General features: G+C 37.9%; 2 pseudogenes; one reads left to right on the plus strand and one right to left on the minus strand.

Annotated features, from left to right (window-relative positions):
- Positions 1–6,801: 6,801 nt before the first annotated feature.
- Positions 6,802–10,744, minus strand: LOC119536618 (annotated as a pseudogene).
- A 5,818-nt stretch (positions 10,745–16,562) lies between these two features.
- On the plus strand, positions 16,563–17,898 carry LOC119538376 (annotated as a pseudogene).
- Positions 17,899–18,318: the final 420 nt, after the last annotated feature.

Raw genomic sequence — 18,318 nt, forward strand, 5'->3', positions numbered from 1 at the left:
TTTTTTTAATTTGACCCACTGAGTTACTAGGATGAGTCAGTCCCGGAGGACTCATTGATTAAATTAAGAAAAAATTGCCTGTGACCAGTCTTCTTATCTCATGGATAGAAGAACATGCAGACAACCCCTAAAATAATGAAAAAAAAAAATAACACACATTTTAGCCCAACACAGTTTGATAGCACAATTATTTTTCTTTTCATATTTTAAAAATTTTACTGAAAAATCATGCATAAAATACAGACAGCCCATATATCACCCTATTATTAATACCTTGCATTGGCACAATTCATGAAAGAACATTTTTATAACTGTGCTGTTAACTATAGTTCATAGTTTATAATAAGGGTCACTATATTCATATGAACAAAATAATTTTTCCCCACAAAATCACTTTAAAATAACTTTCTTTTACCCTTTGTTTTATTTTTATTTTTCTTAATTTAATTTATTTTTTATTGTGGTTATATATAATGTATGTATACATACATATATGTGTATATATGTATTATATATATATATATATATATATATATATATATATATATATATAATGTGAAAATTCCCATTTTAACTGTTTGAAATTATACCTTTCAATAGTATGAACTTCATTCACAATGTTATGTTACTATCACCACCATCAATTACCAAGACTTTTTATGACCCCAAACAGAAACTCATTCTGCATGGACATCCTGTTTTCCCAGCACCATTTGTTGAAGAGACAATTCTTCCCTCATTGAGTGGACTTGGCACCCTTGTTGAAAATTTGTTGACCTTAGATATGTGGGTTCACTTCTGGATGCTCAATTCTAGTCCACTAGTCAATACCTCTGTCCTTAGGCCAGTACCACACTGTTTTGGTTGCTGTGGCTTTGCAGTAAGTTTGAAATCAGGAAGTATGAGTCCTTCCACTTTGTTCTTCCTTTTCACTTTTGGTTATTTAATATCCCTTCAGATTTGATATGATTTGAGGTCTCATTTTTCCATTTCTTCAAAAAAGGCTGATGGAAATTTGACTGAGGTTGCATTGAATCTGTAGCTTGCCTTGGGTAGAACTAACATCTTAATATTAAGTCTTCTAATCTATGACCATGGAATATTTTTCCACTTATTTAGGCCTTGCTCCAGTTTGCTAATGCTGCCATTATGCAAAATACCAGAAATAGATTGGCTTTTATAAGGAGGTTTTTATTTGGTTACAAAGTTACAGTCCTAAGGCCATAAAAGCATCCAAATTAAGGCATCAACAATCAGGTACCTTCACTGAAGAATGGCCAATGGCACCTGGAATATCTCTGTCAGCTGGGAAGGCACATGGCTGGCATCTTCTTCCTTTGCTCCCAGGTTTTGTTTCAAAATGGCTTTCTCCAAAATGTTGCTCTTGGTGTGTTTTTTTCTCTCTTACCTTCTCTGGAGCAACTCTGGGCTAGCATCTCCAAAGTGCCAGCAAAAGTCTGCTTTCAATGGCTGTCTCCAAAATGTCTCTCTCAGCTGCAGCCATCTGGGCCTTTGCTCCCAGATGCATCCCAAAACGTCACTCCTCAAGCATCTCTAACTGTCAGCATCAGCAAGTGTCTGGGCCTGTGTGGCTCTTTTTAAAGGACTCCAGTAAACTAATCAAGACCAATGCTGAATGGGTGGGGCCAAGTCTCCATGGAAGCATTCAGTCAAGAGGTTACAGCCTAATCAAAAAGATTAATCATTCTGCCCCCACAAAATTGCCATTAAAGAATATGGCTTTTGGGGGATATAATATATCCAAAGCAGCACAGGCCTTCTTTCTTTTAGCTGTGTTTTGTGGTTTTCAGTGTATAAGCCTTTTACCTCCTTGGCTAAATTATTCCTAGATATTTTATTCTTTGAGATGCTATTGTAATAAGATTATTTTCTCAATTTCATTTTCATATTGTTCATTTCCAGTGTATAGAAATACAACTGGTATTTGTGCCTTAATCTTGTACCCTGCAACTGCATCATTAGTTTATTAGGTCTAATAGTTTTCCTGTAAATATCTTGGAATTTTCTATGCAATGGATCATGTCATCTGTGGATAGAGATTGTTATACATTTTCCTTTCCAATTTAGATGGGTTTAATATCTTTTTCTTCCCTAATTGCTCCTGCTAGAACTTACAGTACAATGCTGAATAGCAATGGTGAAAGTGGGAGTCCTTGTTCTGTTTCTGATCTTAGGGGGAAAGATTTCAGTCTTTCACCATTGAGTATAATGTTAACTGTGGGTTTTTCACATATACCCTTCATCATGTTGAGGAAGTTCCCTTATGTTTCTGTTTTTTAATTTTTTTAATCATGAAAGGGTGTTGGATTTTGTCAAGTGCATTTTCTGTATCAATTGAGATGTTAAAGTGTTTCTTTCTTCATTCTACTAATGTGTTGTATTATGATGATTAATTTTCTCATGTTGGACTATCCTTGCATTACAGGGATAAATCACACTTGGTCATTGTATATATACTTTAAATATCCTGTTAGGTTTGACATGGTAGTATTTTTGTTGAGTATTTTTGCATCTATATTCATAAGGGAAATTTGTATTTATCTTCATTTTTTATGTCTTTATCTAGCTTAGGTGTCAAGGTAATGTTTTTTTCTCTAAATTTAGTTTTATTGGGATATATTCACATACCATACAATCATCCACAATGTACAATCAGTTGCTCACAGTACCATCATATAGCTGTGCATTCATCACCACAGTCAAAAAATCACCACAAAAAAATAAGAATAAAAATAAAAATAAAAGTAAAAAAAAAAAACAGCACCCCAATTATGCTTTCCTTCCCATCCCACTTTATTTTTCATTTAATTTTTGTCCCCATTCATCTGTCCATACACTGGATAAAGGGAGTGAGAACCACAATGTTTTCAAAATCACACAGTCACACTATGTAAGCTATATAGCTATACAATTGTCTTCAAGAATCTAGGCTCCTGGATTTCAGTTCAACAGTTTCAGGTATTTCCTTCTAGCTATTCCAATTCACTAAAAACTCAAAAGGAATATCTATATAACAAATAAGAATAATCTCCTGACTGACTTCTCTACTCCAGTTGAAATCTCTAAGCCAGTGAAACTTTATTTTGTTTCATTCCTTTTCCACCTTTTGGACAAGAAGGCTTTCTGAATTCCATGATGCCATGTCCAGCCTCATCCCTTGGAGTCATGCTCCACATTGCCAGGGAGATTTACACCCCTGGGAGTTATGTCCCACATAGAGGGGAGGGCAATGAGTTTACCTGCCAAGTTAGTTTAGAGAGAGAGGTCACACATGAGCAGCAAAAGAGGTTCTCTGGAGATGACTATTAGATGTAATTATAAGTAGGTTTAGCCTCTCTTTTGCAGTAACAAGCTTCATAAGGGCAAGCCCCAAGATCGAGAGCTCAGCCTTCTAAATTGGTAGTCCTTAATGCTTGTGAGAATATCAGTAATTTGCCAGCTGAGGAAGTTTAATATTTCCATATTTTTTCCCAGTCCCCCAAGGGGGCTTTGCAAATACATTTTAATTCGCTGCCCAAATTACTTTGGTATGTATCAGAGCTTCACACTAACCTGTATGAACCAACCAGATTTCATTCCTTATTCAAAGTTCCATGCAATTATGGTGTTTTAATAAACTGACCATTCAACTTATATTATATGGTGGCTACCAAAAATATAGGTTTTGCACCAAATAAACATCTCTTCCTTTGGTCTCACACAGAAGTTGTAGTTTTAAAACACTGTCAGTATCATCCTTTATCCTTTAGTCTGATTTGCTTTAGTCCCAACCATATCAGCTTCATTCATATCTATAATTGCAGTCTGAACTGTTTTTCAGCTTTTTAAACAGTTACTGTGTGGGGTAATACTGATATTCATAGCTGCCAGGCTCTAGCTCTGAGTCTCAGGTGCCACACAGATAGTGAACAGTTTATACACAAAGAGCTCAGCATCTCAGAATTTAGAGATAACCGTTACAACTCAGGAAAGGATGTAACTGTTGTAAGAGCTTACAACCTAGGAATCTTTACAATAGGCCTTCCTCAATAACCTATGCTCTAATAGTCAATTCTCAGAATTTTCACTTTATAGTTAGTCCATATCAGTGAGGTGTTATAATGTTTGTCTTTCTGTTTCTGGCTTACTTCATTCAAAATGCTGTCCTCAAGGTCCATTAACGTAGTTGCATGCCTCACAACTTCATTCCTTCTTGCAGCCACTCAATATTCTATTGTATGTATACATCACAGTTCACCATTCTGTTCATCAGTTGACATACCCTTAGGCCACCTCCATTCATTGAAAATCATGAATACTGCTGCCATAAACACCAGTGTGCAAATGTCCATTCATACTCCTGCTCTCAGTTCTTCCAACTATACACCCAATACTGGGGTTGCAGGACCTTATGGCAACCCCATACTTAGCTTCTTGTGGAATCACCGCACTGCCCTCCAGATGGGCTGCAGCATTTTACTTCCCTACCAACAGTGAATTTGTACATCCCTCTCTCCACATTTTCTCTGGCACTTGTATATATCTGTTTATTTCCTACCCCCTGCAATTTTATAGAGATATATTCACATACCATGCATTCATCTACAGGGTACAATCAGTTGTTCACAGTTTCATCATATAGTTGTGCATTCATCACCACAAACATCCCTTGAATACATTCAGTTGATGCTGGTTTGTTGGAATGATTTGGGAATAATTCCCTCTTCATTTTTTGGAAGAGTTTGAGGATTGGTGTTAATTCTTTGAATGCTTGATAGAAATTACCAGTGAAGTCACGTGGTCCCAGAATTTTTTTTCTTGGGGGGTTTTGATTATTGAGTCAATATCTTTACTTGTGATGTGTCTGTGGAGAGCTATTTTTTCTGAGTCAGTTTGGTTAAACTGAATGTTTCTAGGAATTTGTCCATTTCATCTAGATTCTCTGTTTTTTTTAAGCATACAATTGTTTATAGTATTCTCTTTTAATTATTTTAATTTCCCAAATATCTGTAGTAATGACCTCACTTTAATTCTGATTCTTTTTTTTTTTTTTTTTTTTTTGCATTTTTTTTCCTTTGCCAGTCAAGCTAGGGGTTTGTCTGTTTTTGATCTTTGCAAATAATCAACTTTTGGTTTTGTTGATTTTCTAAATTGTTTTCTTATTCTCTATTTAATTTATCTCCACTATTGTCTTTATTATTTCCTTCCTTTTGTTAACTTTAGGTTTATATTGCTGTTCTTTTTCTAGTTTCTCAAGATATGATGTTACTTTATTGATTTCAGATTTTTCTTCTTTTTAAATGTTAGCATTTACAGCTAACTTCTCTCTGTGCGCTGATTTCTCTGCATCCCATAAATTTTGGTATGCTGCATTTTCATTTTCATTTGTCTCTAAGAATTGTCTAATTTCTTCATGATTTGTTTTTACCCATTGGTTGTTGAAGGCTGTGCTGTTTAATTTCCACATATTTATTAATTATACAGTTTTCCTTCTGTAGATTTCTACCTTCATTCCACTGTGGTTGAATATGATGCATTGTATGATTTCAGTCTTTTAAAATTTGTTTTGTTGCCTACCATATGGTCTATCGTGGAGAATGACCCATGTGCAATAGAGAAGAAAGTGCGTTTTGCTGTTTTGGCATGGAGGGGTCTATATTTATGTATATTTGGTCTAGTTACTCTATAGTATTTTTCAAGACCTCTGTCTCCTATTGATCTTCTGTATGAATGTTATATACATTATTGAACATGATGAATTGAAGTCTCCAACTACCATTATAGAACTGTCTTATTTCTCCCTTCAATTCTGTCAACATTTGCCTCATGTATTTTTGGGCTCTCTTGTTAGGTGCATATATGTTTATAATTGCTATATATCCTGATGGAGTCACCCTTTCATCAATATATCATGTTCTTACTTGTACTTTGCAACAATTTTTGACTTAGAGTCTATTTTGTCTGTCATTGGTATAGTGACTCAGCTCTCTTTTATTTACTATTTTTACGGAATACTTTTCCATCCTTTTGCTTTCAACCTATATAGTAACTTTGGATGTAAGATGAGTCTCTTTTTAACAGCATGTGGTTGTACCATGCTCTTTATGAATTCTGCCATTTAATCCTTTTACATTCAAAGCTATTACTGATAAGGCAGGACTTACTTTAGCCATTTTGCTATATATTTTTTTGTAAGTCCTCATTCTTTTTGTGCCTTATTTCCTCAATTACTGCCTTCTTTTTTATTTTGTTGGTCTCTTGTGAAAAATATTTTTAAGATATTTTCTTTGTTGTTACCATGGAGTTTGCATTTAACATCCTAAATCCATAATAATCTAGTTTGAATTAATACCAACTTAATTTTAGTAGCATACAGTTTCTGCTCCTATACCCTTCCATCCTCCCATTATGTTTGTCTTGTCTCAAATTACACATTTATATTTTTTGTGTCAAATAGCATAGATTTGTGATTTTTTTAAATAAATGGTAAACTAATTATTAAAAGGAAAAACTGAAATGTACATTTTTGTTCTTCATTTGCTTTTAGAAATTTGATCAAAGTTGCAAGGAAGTGTCTGGGCATGGTTATGTACAGACTTGGGAAGGGTCACCAGGCAGTGAAAATGGCTGGGCAGCACGTGGTTCCTCTTGGTGTGGTCTGGTCACCAGGGACTGCTAACCACAGTCATTGCTACTCAACTCCATCCTAGAGGCTGTCTATCCCATGCTTTCCCCAAGAGCCCACCAACCCTGTGCCAAGTACTGGCTTCTCTCCCCAGGACTCAGGACACTGGGAGGGCTCTAAGGCCACCTGGGCTCTGGCAGGCAGGCTCTGAGCTTGGCAACAGACTGAGGCTGGAGGCCAGGGTCATTGCTGCCCTGATTTCTTCTCCATTGGCAGCTGAACCTTGGACATCTGTTCAGTTTTCTTTGTTTTTGAGAAAAATAGTGAGCCTGGGCAGTGATTGCTCATGATTCCAGGATGTAGTTAATTTTGAGCATGATTTCATTGATGATAGCCATGTCATATTCAAAGTAGAGGTGTTTATCATTGTGATTGCTTAGACAAGTGAGTTCAAATATTGCACAACTCAGGCTTTTTTCTTCAGCAAGGGTCACAGGCACAGAGCAAGTCAGGATTGATTGAGATGAGTTTCTGGTTAATCTGAAACTTAGTTCTGGCTCTCTGATTCATAACAGGATCTGTCTCTACCTTGTCTCCAGAGACACCTAATTGTATGTCGGTTGTGAGTCATAGAATGTGGATCATGCTGACTTTGAATGATTTGTAATGGTGGCTGCTAAGCATATTCTCTACTGTAGTTAAGTCAATTTGCATATCCTCTTTGAAAACCCTATCTGTCCTTGAACTATTCTTGCAGACCAGGCAGAACCCCCATGTGCTCTGGCTCTCCAAGGTGCTCTCCAGGTCCACAGTAGCACTGAGTTCACTCTGCTTCTCCAGGAAGTACTGAGGGTCTGAAATATTCTGGGATCTTTTCCTTTGCTTCACTGCCTTTAGAAAAATTTCCTTCATGGTGACCTTTGTATTGTCCACTTGAATAAGGGAGAATCCACGAGCAGCATTTATTTGAACAAAGAGTGACTCTTTGGATGCCAGGGCAGGAGATGAATACTTTTCAACTAGGGTCAAGGTTCTGAAATTAAACTTATGAATGGTTTCATTGGAATCCAGTGGGAGTGAAATCTGTGTCAACCTCCCCATCATCCTTATCATGCAGGCAATAAACACTGGTGTTGTCACTGAGCTTTGGTTCCTGTCCTTCACTTGGATACTGCCAACAGATGAGCCCAATCAGGTCCTTCACTCTGCCCTTGTCGCCATGGTCATTGGCAGCAGTCTGTCCTAACGGGAGTGCAGGGGGACATAGATGTCAATCTTCTAGGTTGCTTTTGACCCTATGTGACCCTTCCCATCAAATTTGGAATACCCATTAAAGCAGTTATTCATCTGCTGAGGGCATTGCTCCAGGCATACAGATAATACTGCTTTCCAGAACCCATAGGTTTTCCTTTGAGGGGCTTTTTTTTTTTTTTTTCAGAGAGTGACTTTAACTCCTGGACTAATTGCTTAAAATTTCTTTCTTTCTATTGAATATTTTTTTGCATTTTCCTTGGCTCTCTCTCTTTTCAGTCATTCAAATCACTGAGCTAAAGCTGCTCCTATAGACCTAGCTAGGCAAGCCCCAGGATATTTTTTAGAGGAAAAAGGTGAGCTCCCCTGCACCTTCCAGCTCCTGCTCTGAACTCTGTCCTCTTCAGATCCTTAGGGGACAAGCTCTTCTCCTAGCCACTCCCTGGGTTTGACTTCATGCCCCTGCTGCCCAATGCCACTGGCTGACAGAGCAGCAGCCTTGGTACCCCAAGTCACACCATGACCTGAACTGTACCCCAATGCACCAGAAGTCCCTGACCAGGAAGAAGCTGCTGGCTGGGGCTGATTATTTTTATGCATTTATATTTTAGACCACATAAGAAATACTGTTCCAGTTTGGTAAAGCTTCCATTTTGCAAAATACCAGGAATGGATTGGCTTTTAAAAAGGGAGTTCATTATGTTACAAATTTAGAGTTCTAAGGCCATAAAAGTGCCCAAACTAAAGCATCCAGAGAAAGATACCTTGGCTCTGAAAAAGTCTGATGGTGTCTGGAACACCTCTGTCAGCTGGGAAGGCAGATGGCTGGTGTCTGCTTGTCCTTTGCTCCTGGGTTGCGTTTCTCTCTAAGCATCTGGGAGTCCTTTCTTAGCTTCTCTGGGGCAAACTCCAGGCTACATCTCTTATCTTAGCATCTCCAAATGTCCATCCTTCTGTCCACATCCTCAAGCATCTCTGTGCATCTCTGTCAGCTCCCACTCCTCTGTGCATCTCTGCCAGCTCCTGCTCCTGTCTCTTTTCCTAAGCATCTTAAAGAACCCCAACCATCTAATTAAGACCCATCCTGATGAGTAGAAAAATAGGGGAAGAAAACAAACAAGCAAACAAACAGACAAAGGTACCCAGTGTTGTTTTTTACTTCAATTGCTCTTTTTCACTTTAATTACTATTCTTGTTATTTTTGTGTGTGTGCTAATGAAGGTGTCAGGGATTGATTTAGGTGATCAATGTACAACCATATAATGGTACTGTGAACAACTGAATGTACGATTTGTTTTGTATGACTGCATGGTATGTGAATATATCTTAATAAAATGAAGATTTAAAAAAATAATAAAATAAAAAAATAGCTAGAACACTCTAGAATGGCCCTCACTATCTATACAATTCATTTATCTATCTATCCTTCCTTTCTTCCCTCTCTCTGTTCACCTACTGTTTGTTGAGAGCCTACTGTGTTTAGCATTGTATTATGTGCTGCAGGTGAGACAATAATGTGAGAGTGGGGCAAAATTAGAAGAAACGTTAAGATTTAGGATCTGGCAGAGCCACGCAAGCAGGAACAGAAATCATAATTAGTTTGTTTAGCCCCAAAATGAAACCACACCCACTTGAATCTCCATATGGTAAATTAACTCAGAATTCAATGGAGAGATGGGTTTGGGGGCACAAGGAGAAACGTCTCTCAATTTTCACTCCTTTTCTCCTTTTCCTTAGGTCTTGTTTTGGCCTGGGTACTTAAGTACAGGTAGTTTCTTTCTTCAAGGTTGATAAGGTTTTTGTTTGTTTTGTTTTTCTTTGTTTGTGTGGGTGTGTAAGATAGAGGGGAATGAGGAGAATTGACAGATAGACAGGAGCTTTTAAGCTTATAAGATACGCTCCCCCCTTTTTTAAACAACTCAAAGCTTATTCTAGTGCAATGACTGTTTACTTGAAATCTAGGTAAAGAACAACTGCCTATGTCTTCCTCACAGTCAGAAATGGGAATAAAACATAAAGCTGAGATTTTGCAAGACTGAAATATAGTGAATAGAGATGGTACATTTTCATTGTGGGAAACCTGTGAAATTCTGAAATGTTTGATGAAAAACAATACCCATAATTCCATCAACCAGAGATGACCATTATTTACAATTAACAATATAGTGGAGTTCTTTTCCTTCCAGTCTTTTTTCTGGGCATGCACAAAACAAAACTGTGGGGGGAAAAAAAAAGAGCCATCCTGAATGGGCAGGTCTGCACTTCCATGGAAATATCTAATCAAAATGTCTCAACTACAGTTGGGTGAGTCATATCTCCATGGAAATAGCCTAACCAAAATATCTCACAAATTGGATTAAAGAATGTATTCTTGTATGTTATTTCAAACAAAATGACAAAAAAATTAAAAAGCCTTTTTTTTGGGGGGGCATATAACCAAACTGGCACATTCCACCCTCTGGACCCCCAAAAGACATGTTCTTTCCAAATGCAAAATTCATTCATTCCATCACAATATCACAAAAGCTTAAATAATTTCAGTAACAATAGATAAGTACAAAGTCTTTTCAAAATCAGTTACAGGCATGATTTGTCCTAAGGTAACATTCCCTTCTGGCTGTGGACCTGTGAAATTCAAAAACAAGTCATCTGCTGCCAATATATGAGGAAGGGACAGTCATAGGATAAATGTTCCCATTGTCAAAGGGAGAAATAGAAAGGAAAATGGGGTTCAAAGGTCTGAAAGAGTTCCTAGAACCCACAGGGCATATTTCATTTGATTTCAAAGTCTGAGAGTCATTTATAGAATGATGTTTTACCCTCAGGACTTGAAAGAGTGGGAGTCCTACCCTTTCCAAGGGCTTTCATGGTGGCTCTTTTCTCTCCAAAAGCTGGGGTGATTGCTTTGACATATCCACTCATTGGGGAGACCACGTTGTTCTCAGCTCCACCATCCTCAAAAATTGGGGTGGCACCTGGACTCTCTGCCACTTCTGGGCCACATACTTAACCCCTTCAGAACAGTGGGGTGGTGGCCAGGCATTCCCCAACCCTTGGGGAATGTGCTCTGCACTCTCTGAGGCCTGGGGTGGCAGCACTCTTACTGAGCATTGAGGCAGAAGGCCTGCCATCTGCCTCCAGGGAAAATTCACCCTCTTCACATGCTTGAATGGGTCTGCTCTCCTGGCCTGAGGTATCTTAGCTTCAGACCTTGGCTTCCATGGTTCCACCTTTGAAGAAATTTTTCCTTCAATCTGTCCCTTTTCTGTCCCTTTTAGTCCAGACTAGTAGTGGTTCTGTTTACACAGATCTCACAAAAAATTTGTTGCTTGGCATGCAGCATACAGGGGTCAAAACCATGAGATAACAGGACTTTCCACACATCCTTTCTGGATAACTGCATCTCCAATCCTGGCTTGTTCTGAAATGGCTGGCTGGTTCCAGGTTTCATTATATCCTCATGTGGCACACTATACTCTGGGGTTTCACTTTTTGGAAGCCCAGAATTTTCCAGGCTATCAATTTCTGGTGTTTTTGTTCCCAGGTTTTCAGTTCTCAGCTTTCTCTTTCTTCTTTTATTTTTCTATAAGCTGCCAGATGAAGACAGGCTGCATTTTCCACATTTAGTTTAGAGATCTCTTCAGCTAAGTATCCCAGCTCATCACCTTCAAATTCTGCCTTCCATTCAACACTAGAACTCAATTTTGCCAAATTCTATAACACTTTAAAACAAGGATCACCTTTCTTCCAGTTTGCAATGACACTTTCATCATTTCTGCTTGTGGCCTTGTTGGAAGTGTTTGGAGTCCATATTTCTACCAACAGTCTCTTCAAAGCAATCTAGACCTATTCTATCTTTCAAAATCTTCCAATTATCCACTTAAAAAGCTGTTACAACATGTTTTGTATTTGCAAAGTCAGCAGGAGAACACTTCTCTATTATCCAAATCTGTTCTGGTTTGCTAAAGCTGCTATTATGCATAATACCAAGAATGGGTTGTTTTTTATAAAGAGGGTTTATGTTTACACATTTATAGTTCAAATTAGAAGTGTCCAAATTAAGATATCCAGAGATGATACCTTGACTCTGAACAGGCTGATGGCATCTGTAACACTTCTGTCATCTGGGAAAGCATTTGGCTGGTGTCTGCTTGCCTTTGCTCCTGGGTTGCATTTCTCTCTAAGCATCTGTGAGTCCTCTCAGCTTCTCCAGGGCAAACTCTTGGCTTCATCTCATAGGTTAACATCTCTAAATGTCCATCCTTATGTCCACATCCCCAAGCATATCTGTGCATCTCTGTCAGCTCTCACTCTTGTCTTTTTTCTTAAGCCTTTTAAAGGACTCCAGTGATCTAGTTAAGACCCATCCTGGATGGGCAGTGACAACCCTCCATGGAAATATCTAATCAAATGTCTCACCTACAGTTGGGCAAATCATATCTCTATGGAAGCAACATAATCCAAATATCCTACAAGGTCAGATTTAAAGGAATATGGCTTTTGTGGGAGACATCGTATAGCCAAACTGGCACAAATACAAAGAGTTATAAGACAAGAATACACTAATATTGGCATTCATATTTACCTGTACCATTTGCTTTGCCATGGATCTTTAGTTCTTCATATGGCTTCAAATTACTATCTAGTATGCTTTCCTGTCATCCTGAAGGACTCTGTTTAGCATTTCTTATTTGCAGGATTAGTGGCAATGAACTTGACAGCTTTTGTTATTGGGTATGTCTTGATTTCTCCCTCATTTCTGAAGGATGGTTTTACTGGATATAGAATTCTTGGTTCACAGTTTTTTTGTTTGTTTATTTGTTTGTTTTTTCCTCATTTTCAGCACTTTATAAGTCATCCCACTAATTTCTGCCCCTAATGGTTTCTGAGCAATAAATCCACACTTAATCTAATTGAGAATCCCTTGTATGTGATAAGCCACTTCTTTGTTGCTGGTTTTAGGATTCTCTCTTTGTCTTTGGCCTTTGACCTTTTGAATATAATGTGTCTTTGTAAGGATCTCTTTGCATTTATGCTATTTGTAGTTTGTTGAGATTCTTGGATGTGTATATTCATGTATTTCATCAAATTTAGGAAAATTTCACCCATTATATCTACAAATATTTTCGTCCCTTTATTTGTCTTCTTCTGGGATGTCAGTAATGTGCATGTTCATATGCACATTGGTGTGTCACAAGTTCCTTAGGCTGTGTCCACTTTTCTCATCCATTTTTCTTTCTGCTTCTCAAACTGAATAATTTTGATTGCCCTGTTTTCAAGTCCACTTATTCTTTCTTTCATCTAAGTCTGCTATTGAACCCTTCTGGTGAAATTTTTATTTCAGTAATTTTACTATTCATCTCCAGAATTTATTTGGTTCCTTTGAACAGTTTCTGTCTCTGTATTGAATTCATCCTTTTGTTCATGAGATTTTGTTCCCAATTTCCTTTAGTTCTTTGTCCATGTTTTCATTTAGCTCATTGAACTTTCTCCCTAGCTTCTCCTAGGCCACAAACACTAAATTGTTTGTTCCAACTGCAATATTTTGCCCCAGGGGATGCAATTTTCTCAATTCCATGCCACTTTTCTGCACCACTTGTCCGTCCTGAGGGAGTTCTGGGTTAGCAAAACAGGTAAGTGCCAGGAGTCAGTTTTTCAAGGAGCCACCAGTTGAATTGGAACATACATAAAAGCACACTAAATTTGCATGTTATATGTGCTCTGATCCCTCCAGAACCAAATATCAGGAACTCTAACTCAGAATATATACCACTCTCCCACAGATGCATTTTATCTGGGAGAGGAGGTGAGGCCAGTCAAGTAAAAAGCACCACACAGCTTTCCTAGTGTTTTAGTTGCCTTTTTCTTGATTCAGTCTTCACTTGGTTGCAGTTAACCTTTGACAGAATTCTGGGTAAAGTTGATTCTGATAGTCTTTACTTGTTTATTTTTAATTTTTTTGGAGTAGGGTGCACATTCAGAGCTTGTTATTCTGCCATCTTGCTGATGTCACTCCTAGATAACTTTTAATTTTTGTTTGATTAAAATAGTCAGTTACCCATCTCCAAAAGAAATTCTTTGTAAAGGTGGGATTTATCTTACACATTTCTGAATTTTCTTTTCTAGCAAATATGCTATCCTTGGCTCTGGAACTTTTACATTGTGGATAATAGAGGCTACTTGAAAATAATCTGTAGCCTATTGTAGAGTCCTGAGGTTGTTCATATGATTACATCAAAGTTTCTCACACCCTAGTTTTGGCCTAGAAGCAAGGACCATGCAGACAATCCAGTAGCAACCAGTGTGGACCATTGACTGACCATTTCAGGGTTCTACCCAATATTTTGGGGGGCCATATAAGATGTACTAATGATGACTGAGATTCAAGTTCTTGGTTAATCTTCAGCATCAGTTTTGGAATTATATTCAATTTGATATAAATAAAATTGCCTTGTATTTTTTCATATGCCTGTTTGTGGACTGAAATTTATTGCTGCTTCCTTATTTATTTTGGGGTTAAGACTAGAAGCCAGGTCTTGATTCCATTCTAAGCTTCTAGCCACAACACCAGGTTTAAGTATTCTTTTTTTATGATTGCTTAATTACTTATGTGTGTTCCAGGTTGCTAAGGATGCCAGAAATGCAAAATACCAGAAATGGATCAGCTTTTAAAATGGGTTTTATTAGTTCACAAATTTACAGTTCTAAGGCCATGAAAATGTCCATATTATGGCATCAAGAAGTAGATGCCTTCACTGAAGAAAGGCCATAGCATCTAGAACACCTCTGTCAGCTGGGAAGGCATGTGGTTAGTGTCTTCTGGTCTTTAGCTTCCAGGTTACATTACTTTCAGCTTCTGATTCCAGTGACTCTCTCCTTAAGCATATGTGGATTCTCACGTAGCTTCTCTGGGGGCAAACTCTGGGCTTCATCTCTTAGTATCTCCAAATGTATGGGTCTGGGTTGACTCTGAACTCTCTTTAAAATATCTCTGCCTTTTATCCTTTCATAGAGGATACCAATGAAATAATCAAGACCCACCTTGAATGGGCAGGGCCAAATCTCCATGGAAAAATGTAACAAAAAAATCCCACCCACACTTGGGTGGATCACATCTCCATGAAAACAACCTAATCAATAGATCTGACCCACAATAAGCCTGCACCCACAAGATTAGATTAAAAGAACATGGCTTTTGTGGGGTACATAATAGATTCAAACGAGCCCAGTGTTTTGTTTTTGTTTTTGTTTTTTTTTAAATTCAGGTAGAAAATCTCAACAAGAATAATCTACCAGGCTTAAATGACTCTGTACCCTTGGCAGTACTTATATAATGCTATTTGCAGATTAAGAACTTCTGATACATATGTCAGAAATTGCTTCCAATGACCCTCACTTCCTAGTGTTCATGCCTTTGTGTGATCCTCTCCCCTTGTATGTGTATTGGACACAGTGATGACTTTGCCCTGCTGAACCAGCAGCAGGATTTGCCCTGAAAGAAGAAACAAATTTGAAATGTTTTTGAATGAAAGTTTTGGCAGTATTTGAGTTAATAAAATATGTTATATTAATAGCATTTTGTAATTGTATGAAATTGAGACTATCTTGTATTTTTTTTAAATAACTTTTTGAGATTTTGTGGACAGGATGGCAGGTTTTACTCATGTGTTTTACTCATTCCCAATTAAATTCTCACTAAAATTATTGACAATATTTCCAAATAGGGAACATTTTTTATTACCACTGGAAATAAGGGATAAGGAAAGTCCACATTAAATGAAATATGAGAAAATTCCAATGCCATTGTACTGATGACATTGTTTAAAGGAAGCTGCTAATGACTGAAAGACCTTGAGTTCAAGTAAGTGGTGAGAGCTCTTACTGGTTCTCCACTGACCGTTATTCAGAGACGCAAATGTGCTAAGTAACCATGAACTGAAAAGTAATCAGAACTTCAATAGGGAAAACAATTAGGCAATCAAACAAAAAAGGTAATTTAACAAATGCCATCAAAACAACGAAGGAAATTTGAAAAGCTGCAGAAGCAAAACTGAATATAACATTTAAAGCATTTAAGGCTGCATGTGTGTGTGCGCGCTAATGTGTGTTAAATGTACTTCTTATGAGGAAAATAAATATTAAGTAAATGATCAAGAAAGCCTATTGTCTCACTGGGAGAGAAAATCCAACCCCACTGATGTTCTGTTTATTAGATTAAGGTATACAAAACACCAGTATCTCAAAATAATTAAATACGAATCATGGGTGAAATACACATGGCAAACAGAAACAAAAGCATAATGGGTAGCGGTAATAATGTAAGCATACAGCATTTAAGGGAAAGAGTGAACCTACCCTACTATTGAGTGAAGAACCTATTCATAATGATGATGCAACAGTGAATAACCTACTTTGCAAAATAACAGCAAGCAAAAGTGAAGCGAAAGTTTAAGATAGGAAGATCCTTCATCCTGGGGCGAGGTGGGGCGTATCCCGGCGCCCGCAGAGGGTCGACCTTAAGTATGCGGCTGTGGCTGCGGCCCACTCACAGGCCATAGCGTAGTTACTGCAGTGAGTGATGGTTTGGGACCACAGTCTGGTCGGAAGGTGTTAAACACCATCGCCTGTTCCTAGCACAGAACAAGGCACAGTGGACTTTATTAGGGATCTTGCAGGTGCTGCCAACATGTCTGACATTGAAGAAGCCACTAACCAACTCTTGGATGTGAACCTTCATGCGAACCAGAGATCTATACAGAAGACGGAAAATGGCCCCAGTAGTGAGTCTGAGTATGTCTGAGTCACCACTGGAGCCACCGTACCTACTGGTTTTGAGCAAACAGCTGCAGATGAAGTGAGAGAGAAATTAGGATCATCATGCAAAATCAGCAAAGACGGGGCCAAGATATGTTTTGACATTTCCGTGGAAAGTCTGGCTCAGGTCCATTGTCTGAGATCAGCTGATAATTTATTTGTGGTTGTTAAAGAGTTTAAAGAGTACCAGTTCAAAGAAACAAAGGAAGAAATTTTAAAGGATTTTGAAGACTTGGCTGGGAAGCTTCCATGGTCAGACCCTTTGAAAGTATGGAATGTCACAACCAGTTTCAAAAAACAAAAAGTGTAGAAAAATAAATCATAATTTAAGTAAGGGGAAGCTTGATAATGGACAAAGAGACAAATAGATGAGAGAGATGTTATAAAAGAGTTCACTGACAACACCTTAGATGCACATATCTTAGACAGTTATGAAAATCCAGCCATTAAAGAAGAGATATCAACATTAGAAGGTGATGATTTGGCATCTTCCAAAGAAGATGACACTGATGAAAGCCCAAGAGAAGAAACTGAGCCTCAAGTGCTGAAGTTTAGAGTCACATGCAACAGGGCAGGAGAGAAAAATTGCTTTACCTCAAATGAGGCTGCAAAAGATTTTGGGGGTGCCGTTCAAGATTATTTAAAGTGGAAGGCTGACATGACCAACTTTCATGTGGAGGTTCTTTTGAATATCCATGATAACAAAATAGTTGTGGGCATTGCACCAACAGAAGAGAGTCTCCATAGAAGAAATGCATTTTGGACTTACAACTCTTAGCTCTACTCTTGCCTATGGGATGCTCAGGCTCTGTGCTCTCAGCCTACTGATATAATAGTTGATCCGATGTGTAGAACATGGGACATACCAGTAGAGGGGGCTAGTGATTGGTCTAACTGTTACATTGCTGGTGATCATAATCCATTGGCTGTGAATAGAGCAGCAAATAACATCTCATTTTTATTGACCAAGAATCAAGTTAAAGAAAGCAAACCATCCTGGGGTTTGCCTGTTGATGCTGTTCAATGGGATATCTGCAATCTGCCATTGATAACTGACTCTGTGGATATTATTGTAATAGATATGCCATTTGGTAAAAGGACATGTGTGGCAAAAGGTTCAAACTGTCTGGGTGAATATAGGGAGTCTTCATGATGTGGTTTATCTTCTGAAACATACCACTAAGGCTTTTGATCATCATTCAGAATAAGAAGAAGAAAGAGAAACCCCTTGGTAATGCAAAGAATGAAGATGATGTTGGAAATGTCTGCATGAAGATCCAGCTCTGAGAGAAAAATAGTGCAGTTTGCACTGTGTTTAAACTGTCCAAAGCTCTGCACTCTGGTTAACCAAACATGTGAATGTTAATGTGATGGAATTGAAGAAAGCCTTATGAGGAAGCAGAGCTTTTCTTTGGAGCTGTTTTGAGAGTAGGTAAGCAATGAGTGTTTTTCTGAAATCCTTTAAAGAAGCTTACTAAAATGCTTTAGAATTTGGGTTTGGAACATGTTTTCAGAATCTAGTAATTCCAGTTTTCCTTTGTAGCCTAAAAGAAAAGAAGTGTCCATGCAGCTTTGCTTTTCAACTGCTCAAGTTCTTGTTACCTCATCCTAAAAATGTGTCATTACAT

Source organism: Choloepus didactylus, chromosome 6 (genome assembly GCF_015220235.1).
Source record: "Choloepus didactylus isolate mChoDid1 chromosome 6, mChoDid1.pri, whole genome shotgun sequence".
NCBI lineage: Eukaryota > Metazoa > Chordata > Mammalia > Pilosa > Megalonychidae > Choloepus > Choloepus didactylus.